We start from the raw sequence: 24,837 nt of genomic DNA on the forward strand, positions 1-24,837 counted from the left end.
TTCTTTTTGTGGACTTTGCTCCCTATCTTGTAATGACTTTCATAGATGCACCATTGTTTTGTGTTATGAAACCCCCTCGTAATCATGAGAGCTGAAAGAAAATTCATTGGTTTGATATTTGTTATACGACTGCGCCTTGAAGAGGGGTTCTTGCACTAGTCACCAAAGTACTGAATTTTTATCTTTGACATCTACCAACTGTTAGAGAACATGTGTGTCAGTTGCACAACCAAAACCATAATATGTTAGTCTATAAACCAATTCTGAAGCTAACATATAGTACCTCGTCATGTAACCATAAAAGAAAGCTTTTTGGCCTATTCTTGGAAGAAAGATTTTCCTGACTATTAAACTTGTCGTTGTTCACATATAAATCATACTTTCTACAATCAAAGAGCAGTTTAACAAAAATTAGGTCGATAATATAATAATTAAAAAACATCTAACAAGTGTGAACACAACAAGTTGTACCTCTTCTATTCATCTTTTATACATACTTAAACAGAAGCCACCTACGAGCTTACTAAACTATAGTTGAGTTAAATTAATAGGTTTAGTAGTACTCAAAGACATCTCAGCGGAAAACTCATCATCATCATCTAGAAAGGCATGTCGAGTATGTGTATGAGTACCGCCACCATCATTTGACACTAGCTTCTTGCAATACCTATCCTCTTGCAATGCAGCCGTTGATGTACCTTCTATTGTGCACCAATCCTTTGTAACCTTTCATCAACCTAAAAATATCATTAAGAAAAGTTAAAAGCTCAGTAATGACAACACTCAAGATACACATTAAACAAGAAAGTAAGTTCTGGTAATTACCTCTCAGAGGGATACATCCATCTAAATATGATAGGAGCGCAGATCAAAGCTTCGTCAGCTAGATGAACCATTAAGTGAATACTTATAATAAAGAAGAAAGGAGGAAAATATTTTTCCAGTACACAGATTTCTTCCACTAAAATAACTTTTGTTTTTAAAAGTTGTTTTCTGTTGATAACCTTCACGCGCAAAAAATTGAAAAACAAACTTATCTAAAGAAGAGAAATTCGCAGATCTTTAGGTAGTGAAGGCGATGCGTGAACTAGTAACGGAAACAAATGTTGCATAAAGACATGGTAATCATGAGACTTGAAGTTCTTTAGCTCAGGAGGATCAACGCTAACGTTATTGCGGAGATTGGAACAAAAACCAGATGACACCTTTAAGTTCTTCAAAATAGTACGAAGTTTCAAGTTTCTATTTTTTTCGTCATTGCAAAACCAACATCTTCCATTGTCGTTTTACCAGTCACATCATCCACTTTCAGCCATATCTTATTTTTACACCCATTGCTTTCATACCTCTATGTGTACTAGGACCATCCTTTGACTTGCTTCTAGGGCTGTCAATGGGTACCCATTATCCGGAACTGGAACCGGACACGGTAGATTCAGGTCCGGTTCTTGGTCCTAAAGTTGGACCCATTAACAACTTAGGACTCGAGGGTAATTACCCGATTGAACCAGAATGTTAACGGGTCCAAACGGGTAATACCTGTCGGGTACCCGATTATTCATCCTTTTATTAATCTTTCTAGCAAAATTATATGTACTTTGTTAGTTTTGGATTTGATTTTTCTTTTATAAAAATAATTTAGATTCAAGTTAAAACGAGAAAGAAATTAAGTTTTTAAGATTTTTTTTATAGTATTTTTAATACCCAACGGGTACCTGGGACTTTAAACGGGTCCGGTTCTGGGTCCACAAATTTAAGAACCGGACCTGAATTTTATAAGTAGTGTTCGGGTCTGGGTCTAGTGATACCCAGGAATACCCGAACCCATTTACATTCCTAGCTTCCACTGTGATTGTGTTAAGAAGATGCTTAGTTATGTTCTTCTTTGTATGCATAACATTTGTAACATGTCGCACCGGATTTGACCTCCAATTCGGAAGATCATGAAGAATAGATCTTCGAGAAAATAATGAGTGTCCATGAACCTCAGCTTCTACATCAGCATCATCCTCAGGTTTGCCTTCAGGTCTTCTTTTACGTTTCGGTCGACTTGCTACTGATGGTTATTTTCCCTTACCAATATTGGTTCTGATATTAGCTACAATATCTGGAACCTGCAACCATGTCAGTGGCCATGGTGTTAAACCATGTTCTACCCCTCTAGGGAAATTAGTTTTATCATCTCTATACTTATGTTTTGCTGGCATCCATCTTCCGTGTCCCGTATAACAAATCTTCTTACGGAACGGAAGATATTCAGAAACAGTTCATTCTCCACAAGTTGGACAAGCATAGTAACGATGAGTGCCACATCCATCTAAAGTCATTAATGCCAGAAAATCATGAATATCCCATAATAAGCTTTTTCTCATCAAAAACTCAGTTTTAGTGAAAGAGTCGTACGTGATAACACCTTCATTCCATAACTGCATCAAATCCTCTATCAGTGGTTGCAAGTATGCATTGATATCTTTACCTGGTGCTCTTAAGAATGACATGAGCAAACATAACATTGTGAACTCTCGTTTCATGCACAACGAATGAGGCAGGTTGTATGAACAGATAATTACAGGCCAACAGTTGTGACTAGGACCGAAACACCCATTCATGTTGATGTTATCAATTGATATCCCTAATGTTACATTCCTTGGTTTCTTGGAAAATTCCGGTGAAAAATTATATGCGCATCTCCAGGCTGAAGAATTGACTGGATGAGTGTAACGTTTTCATCTGATTGTGCTCTGGAATTTGAATACATTGCTCTTATATCCACGGTATATTATAGAACCTTTGCATCCTTTTTATCAGCGGAAAATGTCTTAATGTCATGTGAGCAACTTGCGTAAGCTTCCTCTCATTATTAAATACCTTCTCATACCTAGGTTCTTGACACACATGACACTTCACCAATGATGCATGATCCTTCCGGTATAAAATACAGTCGTTGACTCATGCATCATAGTTATATAATCCATGTCCATCCCTAGTTCTTGTATCAACTTTTTGACATAATGGAACTTAAATGGAAGTGTATTTCCATAAGGAAGAAACACCTTAAACAATTATAAGAGTGCACTGACACCATTGTCAGAAAATCCATATTGGGTATTTATGTTATTCAACTTAATGGCAGCCTAGAATGGTGTATTTTCATTAGGACATGAAGGATATAACGGTTCTCTAGCACTCTCATAAAAATCTCTTTTTTCCTTACTGCTACTAATTCCAGCATCATTTTGAACCCTACTATGCACGCCAACATTCTGATCTACACTACAAGTGGGATCAACATTGTCAGCAAAACCTTCTACATTCTCAGCTGAATTTCCTGCATTATCAACTACAATTCATATATTATCACTTATAGGTTTATCTTTATGTGACTTTTCCCCGTGAAAACGCCATGTTGTATACATTAACTGAATACCAGGCTTGAGCAAATGATAATCAATTTCACTTAGAGACATAGGTCCTTTACCATTCTTATAACTGTTACAAGGATATGAGAACATCGTTAGGCCACCACCATTTTTTATGGATAAATCTATGAATGAACTTACACCTTCTACGTATTGAACAGAATTACGAGCATATTTCATCCAGCCCTTATCAACCATAGATGACATGTTCTATTACCCTACAATTGTAATAACTAAAAATGATATATATATATATATATGTTAAAATTCAGGCAATATCTATACACATATCTGTACAAAAAATCAACAGTTTAACTATCAGTATATGTACACAACATCAAATGTTTTACATCCATTCTATAAAAGTGATTGCTTTTTGGTTTATCTTGATTATTTATGGAGAAGGATCAACATGTTTTACTACTGCATAGTGGAAAAACTTATAGAATATAGGAAATTTCGTCTAACATGAAGAGTTGGTCGTAGTTAAGTTCTTGTGATCATGTGACTTAGTGTTGTGGTTTCTACCAAGTGTCAAGTTTTATCTGAATCGAAAGTACCAACCATATTTAATTGAATCAAAAATGATAGACACATTTTTGTGTCCAATTTGTCCTCAATGTCAGTATTGTTGGAACTCTATTTTTGTACTAATATTGTGTTTTTATGTATTTTTAGGAAATAAACATTTTTGGAAAATTTGGCTCGAAAAGTTGATTTTGGTACCCGGAGGACAAGTGTTATTTGGACTCTCGCTTTTGGATAGGGGCAACCTAATTACTAAGGGCCCACCAGAACACCTTCTCTCAATTCAAATTAATTTTTTTTGGCGGAAAATAGGTTCATCAACGGCAGATTTTTCAATCGACAATGAAGGTGTTGTGGTGCGATTCAATGGCTGAAAACTTGGTAGGAAGATGTGATATAGCTTAAGAAACACATTTATGGCATCGAATTCGATCGGATTGGCTGGATAATCACCAGGTGATGAAAACATCAAACAGTTTTGGCGGGAAAAAATTGTCTTGAACTGCGTGACCTAGGGTTGATGCATTCGAAGGTGTTACAGTGAGATTCAAGGCCCAAATTAAATGGGTTTGTTTCCTAGGGCCTAGACAGAGCTGGTATGGGTGTTGGATTCGGTCCATTTGGTTAGATAATCGGTGAATCAAAACAGGAAGATATTCTCAATAAGGAAGATATCCTATTTTAGAATTTGTGGATGGAAGAGACGTGCATGGGTTAACTCTATTGGCTGGAAACTTCTCCTACAGCTCAAGGATGACGCGTGAGAAGAGAAAACATGGAACAATCGTAAAATCAGAGAATAAAGAAAAAATATCGGGAATATTTTCATTCACTACGAGTAATGGAAGATTTTTTGGATTAATGGAGGAGATTCAATGGTTCAATTACGTATAAATATGTCCTAATGTTCTACAGAGAGTCTGTCGAGATGGGGAGACGGGGATTTGTGCTTAGTAGAATTTTTATTTTTATTTTTTTTTTATTTTTTGTTCCTTTTTACTTTGTCTTTTTGTCTTTGATTTACAGGTTCGAAGTGGAGCACTAAGGACTTGGAGAGGAAAAAGCTTAAAGCGAAAAGCGAAAAGAGAAGAAAAAAGGACAATTTTAGGATTTAATTTTTAATTTTTTTTTTAGAGTGTGTGAGGAAAACTGTAATTTTTTTTATTTTTTGGACTTTATTTGGACAATTGGACTTTATTTTTTTTAACCCTACGGAAGGGTTTAATTAAAAAAAAAAAAATTATTATATAAACTGTGTGCAGGGAAGGACGACGATTACTATATCGTCTCGGCCCCTCGGGTTCGCACACGGCATAGGAGTCGTGGCCCGAGTCGACGACAACGGTTCATCGCCCGTCTGGTACGGGAGGTAAGTCCAATCGAAACACCCGCGAATCTCCTGCAAGCGGGTTACTGTCTGCCTTAAGGTGATAATTGTTTGAGGACGAACCGGACTGTCTTTATTTTCCTAGTAAAGGGCAAGGCCTGGCCTAAACAAGATAAGGGTTCGGATTTCATCACCGTTCCTTCTTGCCCGCCTTAGGAAAACGAAACCTAACGCGAACCCAAGCTTAAAATTTGGAATAGAACGAGACCGATAGGGTAACGAGCTTAATAGGAAACTCGTTCGAAAAATATTGGTTGCTCTTTAAGCACACTCCAAAGTTCATGATGGTTTCTGTGGTTGAATGCGTGACTGCGCCGCCTTGTGATAGCGGTGAGGCCTTGGGTATCAAAGCTCCACTGAGCTTCCCTCGCCTCAATTCAACTTACTTTGACTCGGATTGATTCCAGAGGGGTTTGCTCAAATTGCAACGAATTCCCTTTCGAAAGATAGAAGCTGGTCTAGAAACAATCTAAGTGGAGCCATCATGCTTTTTGTTTGCTAGAAATCTTTAGGTTTGCTTTGGTGGAGTCGAGTCGGCCTTGTTTGTGATTGTATAGAATCCCTCTGTAGTTTATATTTCTTCGGTGATGAATCCTTTTGAGGAGACGCCACCTGCGATGACGTTGCGAGAATATATGTCTAGAAATTCTCGTTATCAAGAGACGTCTTCGGAAATGACTCTTGGTGAATATATGCGTGGGCAGCGATATATGGATACTCCAACTTTTATTGAGGAATCACCTCTAACGATCTATGAGAAATATTATAAACATAGACCATGTAGTTTGGAACAAAGATTGAGAATTCTTGAATTTCAAAAATTGTATCATGATGATGAGGATAGTGATGATGAAGAATCTGAAATATGTGGGAATAGTGATCAGGAATTTGTTACCCCAGTTGAGCCTTATAATGATTATATTATTTCTGATTCAGATCCTAATAATTTTAAAAATTATTCACCTATTCAAAAGGACGAGGATTTGACTAGAGATACCCCCGTTTCAGACGATGTAGTATGTCCTGTTTACGAAACCGATGATGGTTTAGAGGAACCAGTTTATCTTGAGATCGAGTCAAACGATTTAGAAACAATAGTCTTAGATGAACTCGTAGAGATTAGCGAGGATGAACCTGACTTAGAAAAATCAATTGCCGACCTAGAAATTAGGGAGGTTATGACTAGTCTATCTAGAGACGCCGAAAACTCTAAGTTTGGGGGTGAGTATCATTCTCCATGTGCTTTAACTCTTAGTAAGGTCCCTCACTTGGGACTTGACATCAATGCCTCAACCATCTTACAAGATTATCTTCATAATCGTTTTCCAGAACCTAATGATATCCAACAAGAGTCTCAAATGTTAGAAACCCATCCTCTGGTTGATGTGGTTAACCCATGCAATAATACCAAGATTGATTTTGTTTTCCCACCAAATAGTTTTCTTCCAATTGTGGGAACGTATAGATTTCAAATGTGTCACTTATTAAGTTCTGAGACTAAGCCTAAGTACTTTAGGTTAATGGAATCGACACATTTTCCTAAGAATGACCACTACTCTCACTGTGGTCAACTATGTAAGTCATATCTGATTGACTTAGAGGATCCGCAATTATTTAGGTTATTACTTCGTGATTCTAAGTTCGTATTTGAGTTTTTACAGACTCTAAGACCTAGTGATTCGGATCCCATCTATGAAGAAACGCAGCCAATGAAAATATTCTATCAAGATCCTTTCATAGAACCTGAACCTGAACCACAATGGGACATAGGTATCTTCATCAGGAAACTAGATAAGGGTATGCAGTACATGTTCACTTTCTTGGGTTATTGTAGTTTCCTTTGGTCAGCTCTATTTAGTTTTGAAGACCCACAGTTATTTCGACTGTTACTTTATGGTTCGAGTTGACTAATCCTTTCCTAAGTCTGGCTGAAGACTTTAAACTTAGCACTTCTTGGGAGGTAACCCAATCTCACGCAACACGGTAATATCCTTCCTTAACTCTTTTACTTCAAATAGTAACCGTTTCTCCTTGTTCATGTTTTTAATTTTATCTTTAGAACATTGAGGACAATGTTAGATTTAAGTTTGGGGGTATTGGGAGAAACTTTTTAGTTGCGTAATAAATAAACTCCAGAGCCTAGAAATTTATGCGTATTGGGGATAGCACTAACCAATCTAAGTGGATGGAAACATTTTTGTTTTAGGAGTTGAGGAACCAATCTGACTAGATGGAAACATCTATAGAGTCTATTCATAAAAGCACAGAGCTCAGGTGTTAGAAATAACATGATAGTTTCGCCATATCTTGTCGAGTCCTTTTCACTTTCTATTTTTAGTTTTCTTTTATTTCAAGTGATTTGGTGGGGCACACGATTCAAGTTGTTACCTTTGCTAGGGTGAAATAGAGTGACTGAGTTACCTTTTCAAAAAAAAAAAAAAAAAAAAAAAAAAAAAAAGACCGGACCAGTTAGACCAATCGGAATAAGTATTAACACTTGGATAGCAATATGCGTGTGTTCTCCCTGTTTCCGTCGCCTAAGCAAGCGTGGAATGCAGGACCCGTGGGAACTATCGTGTAATCTGCTGACAAGAAGCATGCGCTTGGATCCAAAAGATCTATTCATGCCGTTAAGTTAAAAAAAAAAAAAAAAAAAAAAAAAAAAGGTTATTGTTATGTGTAGTCAACTGCTGGTTCCCTTGTATTTGCCAGTTTGTTGATCTAGATTTAAGTTATTGACCACTGGTTCCCTTGTATATGCCAGTGTGTTAATATTAGTCAGACCGGTATCTCAGTCATTTAGGTTAGGTTCACCTTGGCAGAGGCCTTCAGACAGATATGGGAAACACCGTTCACTTTTCAACCATCTACATTTTTCTTTTTCCATCTTCTTAATCTTTTCATGTGATTAGTCTGACTCCGAGTATGATGTCCATCGTGAAACTATCTTAGTAGAGCTCTGTCACTTATATGAATTTAGTATGCTTGAGTGCAAACTCGTGTACAACAATTGGAATTTCGCATCAGGGTTCTTCCTCTTAGAGTCAATAATTGTATGCCAACCAAGGAGGTTCTTTAGTGCTTTCCAAGGTTCTGCCTAGATAGCTAGGGTCTGGAGTATTGGTTTTTGTGGGTACACCTCTGATAAACCCACCCGAGATTAACTCGGTCACTTTTCAAGAATAAATTTGCTCGAGGACTAGCAAACAATAAGTTTGGGGGTATTTGATAGACACATTTTTGTGTCTAATTTGTCCTCAATGTCAGTATTGTTGGAACTCTATTTTTGTACTAATATTGTGTTTTTATGTATTTTTAGGAAATAAACATTTTTGGAAAATTTGGCTCGAAAAGTTGATTTTGGTACCCGGAGGACAAGTGTTATTTGGACTCTCGCTTTTGGATAAGGGGCAACCTAATTACTAAGGGCACCACCAGAACACCTTCTTCTCAAATTCAAATTAATTTTTTTGGCGGGAAAAATAGGTTCATCAACTGGCAGATTTTCAATCGACAAAATGAAGGTGTTGTGGTGCGATTCAATGGCTCAAACTTGGTAGGAAGATGTGATATAGCTTAAGAAACACATTTATGGCATCTAATTCGATCGGATTTGGCTGGATAATCACCAGGTGATGAAAACATCAAGAACAGTTTTGGCGGAAAAAATTGTCTTGAACTGCCGTGACTAGGGTTGATGATTCGAAGGTGTTACAGTGAGATTCAATGGCCCAAATTAAATGGGTTTGTTCCTAGGGCCTAGACAGAGCTGGTATGGGTGTTGGATTCGGTCCAATTTGGTTAGATAATCGGTGGGAATCAAAACAGGGAAGATATTCTCAAATAAGGAAGATATCCTATTTTTAGAATTTGTGGATGGAAGAGACGTGCATGGGTTAACTCTATTGGCTGGAAACTTCTCCTACAGCTCAAGGATGACGCGTGAGAAGAGATAAAACATGGAACAATCCGTAACAAATCAGAGAATTAAAGAAAAAAATATCGGGAATATTTTCATTCACTACCGAGTAATGGGAAGATTTTTTGGATTAATGGAGGAGATTCAATGGTTCAATTACGTATAAATATGTTCCTAATGTTCTACAGAGAGTCTGTCGAGAGTTTGGGGAGGTTTGGAGGCGAGCAGAGAGGCGCAGGAGGAGTTGCAGAGAAGTTACCTGCTGCTGCTGCTGCCATTAACACGCCTGAAGAACACGAAGAACGGACTCTCAGAAGCAGTCGTTCTTCAACAGCAACATCGACTGTCCTTTGTGGGTCGTAGTTCTTCAACGACAACAGCACCTCAGCTCTGTCGTTGATTCTGGACGCCTTCTGTGGGTCGCAGAGTTCTGTTTTACATCAATTTCTTGTATTTCTCTTCATTGTAAAACACTTTTGAGCATCAATGAAATATTTTGAGAGCATTTTTACTATGATGAGTTAAACCCCAACACTGGGGCGACGGAGGAGGCCGAGCTTCATAAATGGGTAATTTTATTAATTCTTTTTAAGACTTTTGCATTAAAAATTAAGTGAAATATGATTTGATTAAATTGGGTGTTATTTGATTAGATGGGTCATGCTTAGCTTAGGTGATTTGATGTTCCATGCTTAACATTTACAACCAATGTTTTGAGAATCGACTTTGGCAAAATAAGAGTCCATATATGTTTTGAGCTATTATTGTTGAGAATAAATCATTAAGCCTTATGTTATGAAGATTGGCCGAATCATTAGTCCCAGTACCTCTCTACCAATTTGTCTATATTTGTATATAATTTTTATAAATCTAAAAATCCTTCACCTTCACAAATCTTAGAGTTCGAACCTTTATTACTACAACCACGAAAAATCTTTAAATCAAAAAACCACAAGAAAGTACTATCCATTTTTAATTTTGAAAGAACTAATCCAAGCCCAAACTAAATAAGAAAAAAAAAACTGTAGAGAGTTTGAGTTTTGGTTTGGGTTTAGGTTTACATATTATCTTAATTTCTTAGTTTCATACTCACTGAAATCCAGTCAAAATCAAAGATAATTGAAAACCTAAATCTCTGTTACAACCAACTGACATAAAAAAAAAAACCCAACGAATAAAACTAAGGCAAAAAAAGGATAATACCTGATTTATTATGATTATCAAAGTTGTTGCAGTAACATAAAAGAAAGATGGCCTAAAATCCCAGATTAGTGCTTCTAGCTGCAGCAAAATAAATGAAAGCCATTTAAATCAAAACCTGATTATCAATTTCACAGGGATATAACCTAACTATTAATCTTACATAGATGTAACCTAATTATTGATAGACTTAACAAAAAATTAATGGGAGCAGAGATTTCTTCAGAGCAGTTTCTAGATATGGATAGACTAAACAAAGTAAAAAGAGTAGAGAAGATTAGAGGCTGAATCTGTGGTTGGAAATGCTTAAGTACAAATTGGGAATGGGGAAAAAATGCTTCCCAAGTGATAAAAGGGTTGATTAATCTCCGAAGTTTCTTTTCATCTACAAAATTTGGGTGGAATGATAGGAAGAAGCGTTCCCTACACATGCACGCACGGTTGGCATGATTTTTTCCTAACAGTTGTTAATAATAACATGATATGGGCCATTACTAATCATCTCTAAATTCGTAAACTGACTACAGGCTGTTATTAAAATTTTAGTAACTGAAATTTTTGGCGGTAACGACCACATCTCCGTCACTAATTTTAGTTCCTAATTTGCAAATATGGTGTAGTGGCATGTTCTGGGATTATCATGTATTGTTCGTTTGAGGATCCGGAATAACGTTTTGTTAGTGTTTTCATCATGTCCATTCCTTGAAGTATAATAGGGGATAAAGAAAATTTATCTAGCATTGTATGCTCGAAGTAAATCCCTTACGTGTTGAAGTTTTTGAGTAGTCGAGTCTTTAGTAGTAATAAACCCTATTTGTCAGGGTGTAGTTGGTTGATTTATTATTTCTGTTAGGTTACCAGTAGCACCACTACTGAGTCATGGTTGTTATGATCCTACTTTCTAGTTCTTGTACGGTTATATATATCCATCTTTGTTTTCCTCTAAATAATAAGAAATACAAACTTTTCTTATACTTTCTGGTCTCTAGATTTGGTATCGAGAGCCAGCTCGAGCTGGTGTGTGAGAAAACAACAGTCTTTCTCTTGTGTGTGAGAAGCAGCAACTTTTTAGTGAGTGATTTGAGTAAAAATACTTTGCAGTGAGTGATTTTAATGAGGAATTGAGAGAATGGCAACACAGAACAACTTTGTTCAACCATCAATTCCAAAGTTTGATGGTTTTTATGATCATTGGTATATGTTGATGGAGAACTTTCTTAGATCAAAAGAATATTGGGGTATCGTGGAATAATGGATTCCAATTGTAGCAACATGAGGAAAAACAACAGAAGCACAATTGAAGGAAATCAATGATGCAAAGATAAAATATTTCAAGGAGAAGAATTACTTGTTCCAGGATATTGATTGAACTGTCTTGCAAACCATTTTGGATACCGGATCATCCAAAAGCATTTGGGATTCAATGAAGAAGAAGTACCAAGGGACCGATCACATCCAACGTGCACAATTACAGGCTCTCAAGAAGGACTTTGAGGTTCTTCATATGAAGAAAGGAGAATCTATAAACGGGTAATTCTCTCGAACCCTAACCATTGTCAACAAGATGCGACAACACAAAGGAAAGTTCAGCGAAGAAGATGTTGTTGATAAAATATTAAGATCGATGACTCATAACTTTGCTTATGTGGTTTGTTCAATTGAGGAATCAAAAGATATTAGCACTCTTTCAATTGATGAGCTTCAAAGCAATCTACTGGTTCATGAACAACGCATCAATGCTCATGTTGAGGAACACGCCTTGAAAGTTACATATGGTGAATCTTCAAGAGGAAGAGGACGTGGTGGATTTCAAGGACGAGGCAGAGAAAGTGGGAGGCACAACTTTGATAAGTCTACAATAGAGTATGTTGGGTGTCACAAACTTGGACACTTTCAGTATGAATGTCCAAACAAACCTGAAGAGAAAGCACACTATGAGGAAACAGGAGAAGAGATGCTCTTGATGTCATATACATATGAAGAAGTGAAATAACATGATGAAGTATGTATGTGGTATCTCGACTCCGGCTGCAGCAACCATATGTGTGGAAAAAGAGAGATGTTCTCAACCATGGATGAGAATTTCAGAGAGACAGTGAAGCTGGGTTACAATTAGAAGATGCAGGTGAAGGGAAAATTGAGTGTTATAATGATGGTGAATGGTATATCTCAGGTTGTCACGGGCGTGTTCTATGTTCCAGATTTAACAAACAATCTGTTGAGCATTGGACAACTTGATGATAAGGGCTTGAGAATTGTTATTGAAAGAGGAAGGTGTGAGATATATCATCCACGGAGGGGTTTGATCTCACAGATTACAATATCTATAATCGTATTTTCAAACTATTTGCAAACGTGAGACGAGAGGAGCAGATGTGTTTCTGTTTTACTGAAGATACAACTCAGTTGTGGCACCGTCGATATGGTCCCTTGAATCGCAAGGGGCTGAGAACACTTCAAAAAAAGGGAATGGTGAATGGATTTCCTTCACTTGGATCCATGAAAAGGGTGTGTGAAGTGTGTTTACTTGGCAAGCAACACAGATTACCATTCCTAGCTGAAACCACATGGAGAGCAACTCAAGTTCTGCAACTCATCCATGCTGATATATGCGGGCCTATCAAACCCATGTCCAACAGTGGAAAGAGGTACATCATTATATTCTTTGATGATTTTAGTCTAAAGACATGGATATACTTTCTTGTGCAAAAGTCAGAAGCATTTGATACTTTAAACTTTTTAAGAGTCGTGTTGAGAAAGAAAAAGGCATGTTTATTAAAATTCTTCGCACTGATAATGTTTGCAGCGACAATTGCATACAAAGATAGTTGACAACTGCATACACTCCATAGAAAAACGAAGTTGCAGAGAGGAAGAATCGAACTATCATGAATATGGTTCGTATCTTGCTTGTGGAGAAACACATTCCAAAGAACTTTTGGGAAGAAGTTGTGAAATGGGAAATTCATGTGCTGAATAGAAGTCCAACACTTGCCGTGAAGAACAAGACTCCCGAAGAAGCTTGGAGTGGTGTTAAACCATCAGTTCATCACTCTAGAGTTTTCAGTTGTATCTCACATGTTCATGTACCTGACAGTAGGCGCACCAAACTTGACAAAAAGAGTGTGAAATATGTACTTCTCGGAGTCAGTGAAGAATCAAAGGCCTGTCGACTGTATGAACCCATCTCTCAAAGGATAATAGTGAGTCGAGATATTGTATTTGAAGAAGATAGTAGCTTACAATGGGATAAAGAGTTTGAGAAAGTTACTCTTGTTGATTTAGAATGGGAAGAAGAAGATAACACAGTTGTTTCAGATAATGGAGATGCGACAATTGATGTCCTTGATCAATCTGTTGCCGTAGTAGATCAACCTGCTGATACTACACCTGAAACCATCTCAAGCAGTAATGTTTCAATCTCCAGTGACAGTTCTCCATCCCCAATTGCTCAAAGATGAGAAAGAAGACAACATGCATGGATGAAAGACTACACAAGTGGAGAGGGGCTATCAGAGGAAGAAGAAGATGCATCATTCTTTGCAATGATGGCCACCTCAACAGATCCTGTTTACTTTGAAGATGTTGTGAGAAGCGCATCATGGAGGACATCATTGGATGCTGAAATTGCAGAGATTGAGAAGAATAATACTTGGGAATTAATTAATCTACCTGATGGTACAAATAAGGTAGGGGTGAAATGGGTTTATAATACAAAACTCAATGAACATGGTGAGGTTGAAAAGCTTAAAGCTCGATTGGTGGCAAAGGGATACACTCAAGAGCATGTTGTAGATTATACTGAGGTATTTGCACCAGTAGCTCGATTGGAGACAGTTCGATTGGTTATCTCTCTTGCTGCTCAAAAGGAATGGAGTATATACCAACTTGATGTCAAGTCTGCCTTCCTTCATGGAGAACTCAGTGAATAAATGTTTGTTGCTCAGCCACCTGGTTACAAAATACAAGGAGCAGAAGATAAGGTATACAAGTTGAAGAAGCCTCTATATGGATTAAAACAAGCTCCACGAGATTGGTATAGTCACTTAGAGTCTTACTTTGCTAAAGAAGAATTTATGAGGTGCCCTTATGAACACACACTCTTTATCAAAGTGGGAGAGGTAGGTAAAATTCTCATTATATATATTTATGTTGATGATCTTATATTCACTGGCAATGATGAGAAACTGTTTGATGAGTTTAAGAACTCTATGATGCAAGAGTTTGACATGACATACCTTGGAAGAATGATTTACTTTCTTAGTATGTAAGTGATGCAGAAAACTGATGGGTATTTCATCTGTCAAAAGAAGTATACTGAATAAATACTAGAGAAGTTTGGTATGACTGGTTGTAATTCAGTCCGTAACCCAATTGTTCCAGGTTCTCAACTCAACAAGGATGAGAATGGATTAAGGGTGGATAACTGTCAATACAAACAACTGATTGGGAGTCTCATATACTTAACAACAACAAGGCCTGACATCATGTTCATGGTAAGACGCTTGAGCATATTCATGAACTGCCTTACAGAACTTCACTACAATGCAGCAAAAAGGGTGTTACGTTATTTGAAAGGAACACTTGATTTTGGGATTCTCTACAGAAAGGGAGGATATGAGAAGCTGGAGAGTTAAACAGACATCGATTATGCAAGTGATGTAGATGACCGCAAGATCACACCAGGTTATGTTTTTTTAATGAGTTCTGGTGTTGTGTTTTGGTTATCAAAGAAGCAGGCCATAGTTACACTGTCAACAACTGAAGCAGAATTTGTTGCAGCTGCTTCAACTGCAACACAAGCAGTCTGGTTACGAAGGATTTTGGAGTATTTGAATCAAGCACAAAGTGGTGAGCATATAATTATTCTCTTGTGATAACAGTTCAACCATTGCTTTGTCGAAAAATCCAGTTCTACATGGTCGCTGCAAGCATATAGATGTCAGATTTCATTTTCTTCGTGATCTCACAAATAATGGAGTTATCAAGCTAGTCAATTGTCCCAGTCAAGATCAAATTGCAGATATAATGACGAAGCCACTGAAGTTGAATGTCTTTGTAAGGCTTAGAGGTCTGATGGGAATGCATTCAGAATTTGTGCTAAATTGAATTCCAGGTTTCAGTTTAAGGGAGAAAATGTTGAAGTTATTGAGTAGTCGAGTCTTTGGAAGTAATAAACCCTATTTGTCAGGGTAGTTGGTTGATTTATTCTTTATGTTAGGTGTTGATGGTGGTTTTTAGCTTAGGGTTAAAATCGTAAAACCTTGCATCTGATGTGACGTCACTCTGCAAGGAAATGGTGCGGTGAGTGCTAACCTCTCCACCGACATATTTATTGAGCCATTCAATATATTTACATGAAATTTATCAAAACTGGCGAATGTAACAACCATCCCCAAACACTCGGTAAATTTCGGCACCTCGCCAATACAAGACTCACTGAGTACTTTCCTGTGCTATGTTCCCTGGAAGAACCCTTAATATCGGTATGGCATGATGGATTTATTTTCACTCGCAGCGGAGTAGCATGAACCTCCAAATACCAAAGTTAAGGCCATCGCACGAAATGCTCAGACGGAAAGCACACTGCATTCTGTAGATAAGGATTTTTGTGACAGCAAACAAAATCCAGCCAATAATTGTGATAACTCATCAAAAACTCATAAACCCGACTAATTTGCAGAAATTAGGGTTTCGCGCCCCGCGCAGTACACTAGACCCCGTTGGTCGAACTATGCTACAACGCACTGGAAGTGTGGCCACGCCCTAGCTTGTCGGACCTACTTCCCATCGACCAATCAGGTCGCTCTAAAACCGCCACAATCACACCAGAAATGTAGCCACACCCATGCTTGGCCAGCCCTCTTATATTAACCAATCAAATTGCTCCTAACTCGCCACAGTGTTGAAAATGAGGAAACCACGCAAGATGGTCACAAAGCCAACTGGCTTCCAAAAACACACATGCCAAAACATACCAGACGCGCAGACAAGGCGCACATGCAAGACGCGCATACAAGGCACACATGCCAGACGCACATGCCAAAACATGCCAGACGCGCATACAAGGCGCACATGCCAAACGCGCATGCCAAAACATGCCAGACACGCATACCATGTGCACATGCCAAACACGCATCCCAAAACATGCCTGACGCGCATACAAGACACACATGCCAAACGCACATGCCAAAACATGCCAGACGCGCATACAAGGCGCACATACCAAACGCGCATGCCAAAACATGCCAGACGCGCATGCCAAACATGCCAAAAATGTGCATGCCAAGCGCACATGCCAAACACGCCACTTACCGCGACAGCATGCCAAAACTTGCCATCCCACTCTCCGTGCGTGACCAACTTCACAACGGACTTCAATTTGGCTAGCCTGAACCCTAGGCGCGGCCATGCTCTACTGGCGGTGGATTAAACCTTAATTCCTAATCGTGGCACAAAACTATGCCACCTCGGGCCCGCAACCTCCCTCATGAAATCTTCCTGAGTTTACTGTCAGACTTTTTTCACCTCCTAAACGAACTCAAACCCTAAAAATTCCCGCGGGGGAAGATAGGAAATTCTTTCCCGATCAGAATGGAGGGGCGGACCGTCAATATCCGAGTTCGTATGAGAATTCTACAACAAAGTTAGTAAGGGGCGCTAATTAGGGTTTCGGCATGCCAAACCCTAATTTAGACAAAGTTGTCGGGCGCAGACAGAAGGTAGCCATAATCAACGGCTGCCTTTCCTCCTGAGATGCAATCTCAGCCATCCAAGTTTTCCACCGAACTGACAGACTCGTGGCAACTTTTAGGCGACCGGCCGCTTAAATCCAGTGGCCATGGCTACACCAGGCGCCACTTACGCCACCGTGCCACTGGCAATGCACAAGTCGTGCTAGCCATGTCGCAATGCCACTGGTGAGCGTTAAAGGCGCTACTACGCCATTATCAGGCGCCGACAGAAGGTAGCCATAATCAACGGCTACCCTTCCTCATGAGATACGATCTCAGCCATCCAAGTTCGCCACCGAGATGGCAAGCTTGTGGCAAGTTTCAGGCGACCAACCAATAGCATCACATGCTATTTTCCTGCGGCAAGCCTCTCAATTTTAATTTGACGCACATAGCAAAGTGCTACATGTTTTCCATGAAAACACTCGAGACATCAAACATGTCAAAAACCGGGGGATGCTCATCAGGGTATTGGTCTGGCGGTTTACAACGTGAGAGTGCAATACGCCTGTTACAGGAAAGTGCCATAAAGCGGGGATGTTAGTAATGGCAAGAAGTAATGGTGTAAACGTATTCTTCATTATGGAAAAGTAAATTCCAGGCGTTACCCATTACTCCCTTCTTCCACCACTCAATCGTTCCCACTTCCTACGAGACCAGGGTACGTTTTATTGTGACTTGTATAAATAGGTCTCACCTATTTTCCACCAAACAACAAGTTTTGGTCAAATAACAACACAGTATCCAGAAATCACCTAATAGATTTCCATTCTGCTAGCCAGTTCTACTTTCTGATAAAAGTCGTAAACAACCACACCTTCAAAATCAACGATTTAGATCTCAACACTTTCTTCGCTTCCCTCCCTAAGACCAACCATTCTCCTTCACTTTGTGACCGAAGCAAGCCTGGAACGACCATTTCTTGGTTTCGGCCAAGATTGTACAGATTGATCTCTCGAATCAAAAGTAATCCCGTGCAGGGCATTGTTTAGGGTTTAGACTCGTTTCTCATCCACAGACACAAAATTACCAAAACCGGCAGAAGCAGTTTTCACCCAGAAACAATTAGCGACCACAGTGGGAGATTAATCTCTCGGTTACAATATCAATTTCTCAATTCCCGATTTCATCTTTCAACCCCGATCTCAAGATGGTAGAACTTAGGTCAGGATCAACAACAAAACCTGAGAACGTCGGCGCTGAAATCATCCCCGGTACTAACACTCTTTCCCTCCAAGGTTCGTGCCCGTAGCCACCACACTCCTCCATGTCAAGGATCGTGATCGCAGCCAGCCAAGGTTCATAGTTGTGTCCCCCTTTTGTTTCATCCCATCAAAGACCTGGGGACTTTTTTCCGTCTATCAACCAGTCATAATCCTGATGTCATCACTAACGCCTGATGCTGCTCACTCATGAGGGAGCCTGAAATACCCAAAGCCCAATCATGTGCGAAGGACTTGCCTAGCGGAAACAGAGCTAAGTAACTATCCTTAAACTAAATGTTTTATATCTATTATGCATATTCAATAAATTTTAAATATCTTAATGTTGAGACGTGCAATTTCCTCAACACCACTATTGTGTTGTCAGGCATACTGTCTCAACACGTTCTCCTCTTAGTGTTGAGACGTGCAAATTACTCAACACTCACCACTGTGTTCTCGGGCATCAACACATCCTTATCTCTTAGTGTTGAGACGTGCAAATTCCTCAACAGTCACCACTGTGTTGTCGGGCATCAACACATCCTTTTCTCTTAGTGTTGAGATGTACAAATTCCTCAACACTCACCACTGTGTTTCCAGGAATCAACACATCCTTTTCTCTTAGTGTTTATATGTACAAATTCCTTAACACCCACCACTGTGTTGTCGGGCATCAACACATCCTTATCTTTTAGTGTTGAGACGTGCAAATTCCTCAATACTCACCACTGTGTTGCCGGGCATCAACACATCCTTATCTCTTAGTGTTGAGACGTGCAAATTCCTCAACACTCACTACTGTGTTGCCGGGCATCAGCACATCCTTTTCTCTTAGTGTTGAGACGTGCAAATTCCTCAACATTCACCACTGTGTTGTCGGGCATCAACACATCCTTTTCTCTTAGTGTTGAGACGTACAAATTCCTCAACACTCACCACTATGTTTCCAGGCATACGGCCTCAACACGTCCTTTCTCTTAGTGTTGATACGTGCAAATTCCCCAACATTCACCACTGTGTTGCTAGGCATACTTCCTCAACACGTCATCCTCTTGGTGTTGAGACGTGAAAATTCCTCAACACTCACTACTGTGTTTCCAGGCAAATTGCCTAAACACATTCTTCCTCTTGGTGTTGAGACGTGCAAATTCCTCAACACCACTACTGTGTTGCTAGGCATGCTTCCTCAACACATTCTTACTCTTGGTGTTAAGACGTGCAAATTCCTCAACACAACTACCGTGTTGCTAGGCATACTTCCTCAACACATTCCTCCTCTTGGTGTTGAGACGTGAAAATTCCTCAACACCACTACTGTGTTGCTAGGCATGCTTCCTCAACACATTCTTCCTCTTGGTGTTGAGACGTGCAAATTCCTCAACACCACTATTATGTTACTAGGCATGCTTCCTCAACACATTTTCCTCTTAGTGTTGAGACATGCAAATTCCTCAACACCACTACTGTGTTGCTAGGCATGCTTCCTCAACACGTTTTCCTCTTAGTGTTGAGACGTATAAATTCCTCAACACTCACTACTGTGTTTCCAGGCATGCTGCCTCAACACACTTTCCTCTTGGTGTTGAGACGTGCAAATTCCTCAACACCACTATTGTGTTTCCAGGCATGCTGCCTCAACACATCCTTTCTCTTAATGTGGAGACGTGTAAAATCCTCAATACTCATCTTCGCCGGTCCATAGCCAGCGATATTCACCTTTCCATAGCCAGCAACGCCATTGACCTAGTCAACCAAAGCAGCGCCATCCACCTTTCTGTAGCCGGACATCGCTCGTTCCGTGGACCAAGTCGCACTGCCACCGCTGCCGATCAGTAGCCAAAGTTACAGCGCTGACGCCAACACCCTATGGCCAAGCCGAATTTATGCAAATCTGACAACACAAGGATCACAGATTCCTCATGCCTTCCACCAAAGGTTAGTTGAATTTCCTCGACAATCTCTTCACGTTTTGCTCTTTCGATTTTACTCTCATCTGTCACCATCTCATACTTACCCCGCAACAATGCCACTGTTACGTGCTAAGCAGGGGACTTAATATTGATGGTGGTTTTTAGCTTAGGGTTAAAATCATAAAACCTTGCATCTGATGTGACGTCACTCTGCAAGGAAATGGTGGCGTGAGTGCTAACCTCTCCACCGACATATTTATTGAGTCATTCAATATATTTACATGAAATTAATCCAGACTGGAGAATGTAGCAACCATCCCCAAACACTCTGTAAATTTTGGCACCTCGCCAATACAAGACTCACTAAGTACTTTCTTGCGCTATGTTTCCCGGCAGAACCCTTGATATCGGCATGGCATGACGGATTTATGTTCACTCATAGCGGAGTAGCATGAGCCTCCAAATACCAAAGTTAAGGTCATCGCACGAAATGCTCAGATGGAAAGCACACTGCATTCTGCAGATAAGGATTTTTGTGGCAGCATACAAAATCCAGCCTATTATTGTGATAACTCATAAAATACTCATAAACCCGACTAATTTGCAGAAATTAGGGTTTCACGCCCCGCGCAGTACACTAGACCCCATCGGTCGAAACTATGCTTAGCCAAACTAGGCAGTTAAATCCTCCACAGCGCACTGGAAGTGTGGCCACGCCCTAGCTTGCTGGCCCCACTTCCAATCGACCAATCAGGTCGCTCTAAAACCGCCACACTCATACCAGAAATGTATCCACGCCCATGCTTGGCCGACCCTCTTATATTAACAAATCAGATTGCTCCTAACTCGCCACAGTGTTGAAAAGGAGGAAACCACGCAAGATGGTCGCAAAGCCAACTGGCTTTCGAAAACGTGCATGCCAAAACATGCCAGACGCGCATACAAGGCGCACATGCCAAACGCGCATGCCAAAACATGACAGACGCGCATACCAGGTGCAATGCCAAACACGCATGCCAGACGCGCATACAAGGCGCACATGCCAAACGCGCATGCCAAAACATGCCAGACGCGCATACAAGGAGCACATGCCAAACGCGCATGCCAAAACATGCCAGATGCGCATGCCAAAACATGCCAGACGCGCATGCCAAAACATGCCAAACGCGCATGCCCAAACATGCCAGACGCGCATGCCAAAACATGCCAGACGCGCATGCCAAGCGCACATGCCAAACGCGCCATTTACCACGATAGCATGCCAAAACTTTCCATCCCACTCTCCGTGCGTGACCAGCTTCACAACGGACTTCAATTTTGCTATCCTGAACCCTAAGCGCGTCCATGCTCTAGTGTCGGTGGATTAAACCCTAATTCCTAATCGTGGCACAAAACTATGCCACCTCGGGCCCGCAACATCCCTCATGAAATCTTCCTGAGTTTTACTGTCGGACTGTTTTCACCTCTTAACGAACTAAAACCCTAAAAGTTCCCACGATGGAGATAGGAAATTCTTTTCCGATCAGAATGGAGGGGCGGACCGTCAAAATCCGAGTTCGTATGAGAATTCCACAACGATTTTAGTAAGGGTCGCTAATTAGGGTTTCGGCATGCCAAACCCTAATTTAGACAAAGTTGTCGGGCGCCGACAGAAGGTAGGCATAATCAACGGCTGCCCTTCCTCCTGAGATGCAATATCAGCCATCCAAGTTTGCCACTGAACTGACAGACTCGTGGCAACTTTTAGGTGACCAGCCGCCTAAATCCAGTGGTCATGGCTACGCCAGGCGCTACTTACGCCACCGTGCCGCTGGCATGCACAAGTCGTGCCATCCATGTCGCAATGCCACTGGCGCGCGTTAAAGGAGCGACTACGCCATTATCAGGCGCCGACAGAAGGTAGCCATAATCAACGGCTACCCTTCCTCATGAGATACGATCTCAGCCATCCAAGTTCGCCACCGAGCTGGCAAGCTTGTGGAAAGTTTCAGGCGACCAGCCAATAGCATTACATGTTATTTTCCTGCGGCAAGCCTCTCAATTTTAATTTGCCGCACATAGCAAAGTGCTACATGTTTTCCACGAAAACACTTGAGACATCAAACATGTCACAAACTGGGGGATGCTCATCAGGATATTGGTCTGACGGTTTACAGCGTGCGGGGTGCAATACTCCCGTTACTGTAAAGTGTCATAAAGCGGGGCGGTTAATAATGGCAAGAAGTAATGGTGTAAACGTATTCTTTATTATGGAAACGTAAATTCCAGGCGTTACCCGTTACTCCCTTCTTCCACCACTCAATCGTTTCCACTTCCTACGAGACCAGGGTACGTTTTATTGCGACTTGTATAAATAGGTCTCACCTATTTTCCACCAGACAACAAGTTTTGGTCAGAGAACAACACAGTATCCAGAAATCACCTGATAGCTTTCCATTTTGCTAGCCAGTTCTACTTTCTGATACAAGTCGTAAACAACCATACCTTCAAAATCAACGATTCTGGTCTCAACACTTTCTTCGCTTCCCTCCCTAAGACCAACCCTTCTCTTTCACTTTGTGACAGAAGCAAGCATGGAAAGACCATTTCTTGGTTCAAGCCAGGATTGTACAGATTGATCTCTCAAATCAAAAGTACTCCCTTGCAGTGCATTGTTTACGGTTTAGACTCGTTTCTCATCCACACAAACAAAATTATCAAAACCGGCAGAAGTAGTACCATTATCACCACTACCGAGTCATGGTTGTTATGATCCTACTTTCTAGTTCTTGTAGGGCTATATATAGCCATCTTTGTTTTCCTCTTAATAATAAGAATTACAGACTTTTCTTATGTTTTCTGGTCTCTAGATTACGTGTTTGTTGGCAATCTGTGACGAGGTATCTCGGACACCGAAGCTGTACATGATATACTCATGTTGAGGTCTTTGTCCTGGTTGTACTCCTCAGTGGGATAGCCTTATCACCCCTTGGTAAGGATATAATCATACTGTTTTGACGATGTCAGCATACCAATGATATCCGGTTCCCAGTTATGAAAACGTGCTATTACTTACTGAATGTAACCGAGAAAAAGGAATGTGAATAAGGGTTCCATGGATTTCGCAGTGGTGAGATCTGAACCAAAACAATTGCATCATAAGATTTTTAGCGTTTTACTCCGAGGTACCTATCCATGCCTTGCCTTAATCCAAAAAACACATAAATTCTTCCAAAAAATAAAAAAGAACACGGTAACTTAGTAGCATGCAAGAGCCAAGCAAGGCCGGCTTATCAATAAGCCAAATAACATAGTGTCTAATTTTGTTTCTTCATTCTTTTATTTATATATAATTGGTTTTTTACTTTCTTTCCTTTTTAGTATTTTAGTTTTCCAATCATCTCAAATTGTCGGGAATTTGCTTTTTAAAATCTTTCTTTTGATGAAGCTTTAGAGCTGATAAATTACGAATCACCTTTATTGTTTTTCGTTTTTAAACAAAAAAAAGCTAATGAGAATCTTTTGCTAATACGATATGCAACATAACTCTAATGGAAATTCGATAAAGCTATCTAAGCATTTTGTTATGCAGGCATGCTTAAAAAGTATGAGTATTACAATGCTGAACTCTTAATATTTTTTGTTTTGTTCTAGAATCTCTTTTTGAGCTTACCAGTTCAATGCAAAAAGATTATCAAAAACTAAAATCAGCTCAAATAACTCATGGTTAGAGCGTCCACTGTGGACGACTAAACCCAAATATTTGATTCAGAGGACATACGTAGTGGGACGGACTATCGATCAAATTTTGATCAAAGACTAAAACCCAGACTAAATTTGGTCGCCGACCAAGACCAAATCCGAATATAGTCGGGCGTTGATATAATCTCCGCTTACACAACGGGCGTTGATATAATCTTTGTCATTCATCGCGCGTTCGTATAGTTAACGCCTGACTTCCAGGCGGGGATAAAGTTAACGCCTGAATGGGGCGTTGATATAGTGTGCGCTCAAATTCCAAGCGTTGGTAAAGTTAACAACTTGCTAATGCTTTATCATTCAACCCAGCTAACTTACCCTTTTAACATCTGGTGTTATTAACCCACTAAAACATGACACCTCCCTAATTAACTATATAAACGCCCAACATTCGGGCGTAATCTTTATAAACGTCCCATTTCAGGCGTTATCTTTACCAACGCCTGATTCCAGGCGTAATCTTTATCAATGCTTGACGATTAAACGAACTTTATATCAACGCGCGACCAAATTTATTCTTCCCCGTTACGCCACACGACGGACTAAACCCAAATTTGGTCTTTTCTTTTAGTCTTTGATCTTTGGTTATACTCGCACCACTGCAGTTGCTCTTAGGGCCGCATTCATTAGTGTTTCATGTTGTACCCATTTTAGAGATCATTAGTTAGGTAAGCCACTAATGAGTAATGACTAAACTATGTTGACAAAAAGTTGCATAACAGAATTATGATTAGATGATAAGGTTTTTAATTGATAAGTATCAAAATTTGGATAATCATCAGTGCTAGATCGCAGAA

Source organism: Papaver somniferum, chromosome 11 (assembly GCF_003573695.1).
Source record: "Papaver somniferum cultivar HN1 chromosome 11, ASM357369v1, whole genome shotgun sequence".
NCBI classification, from domain to species: Eukaryota; Viridiplantae; Streptophyta; class Magnoliopsida; order Ranunculales; family Papaveraceae; genus Papaver; species Papaver somniferum.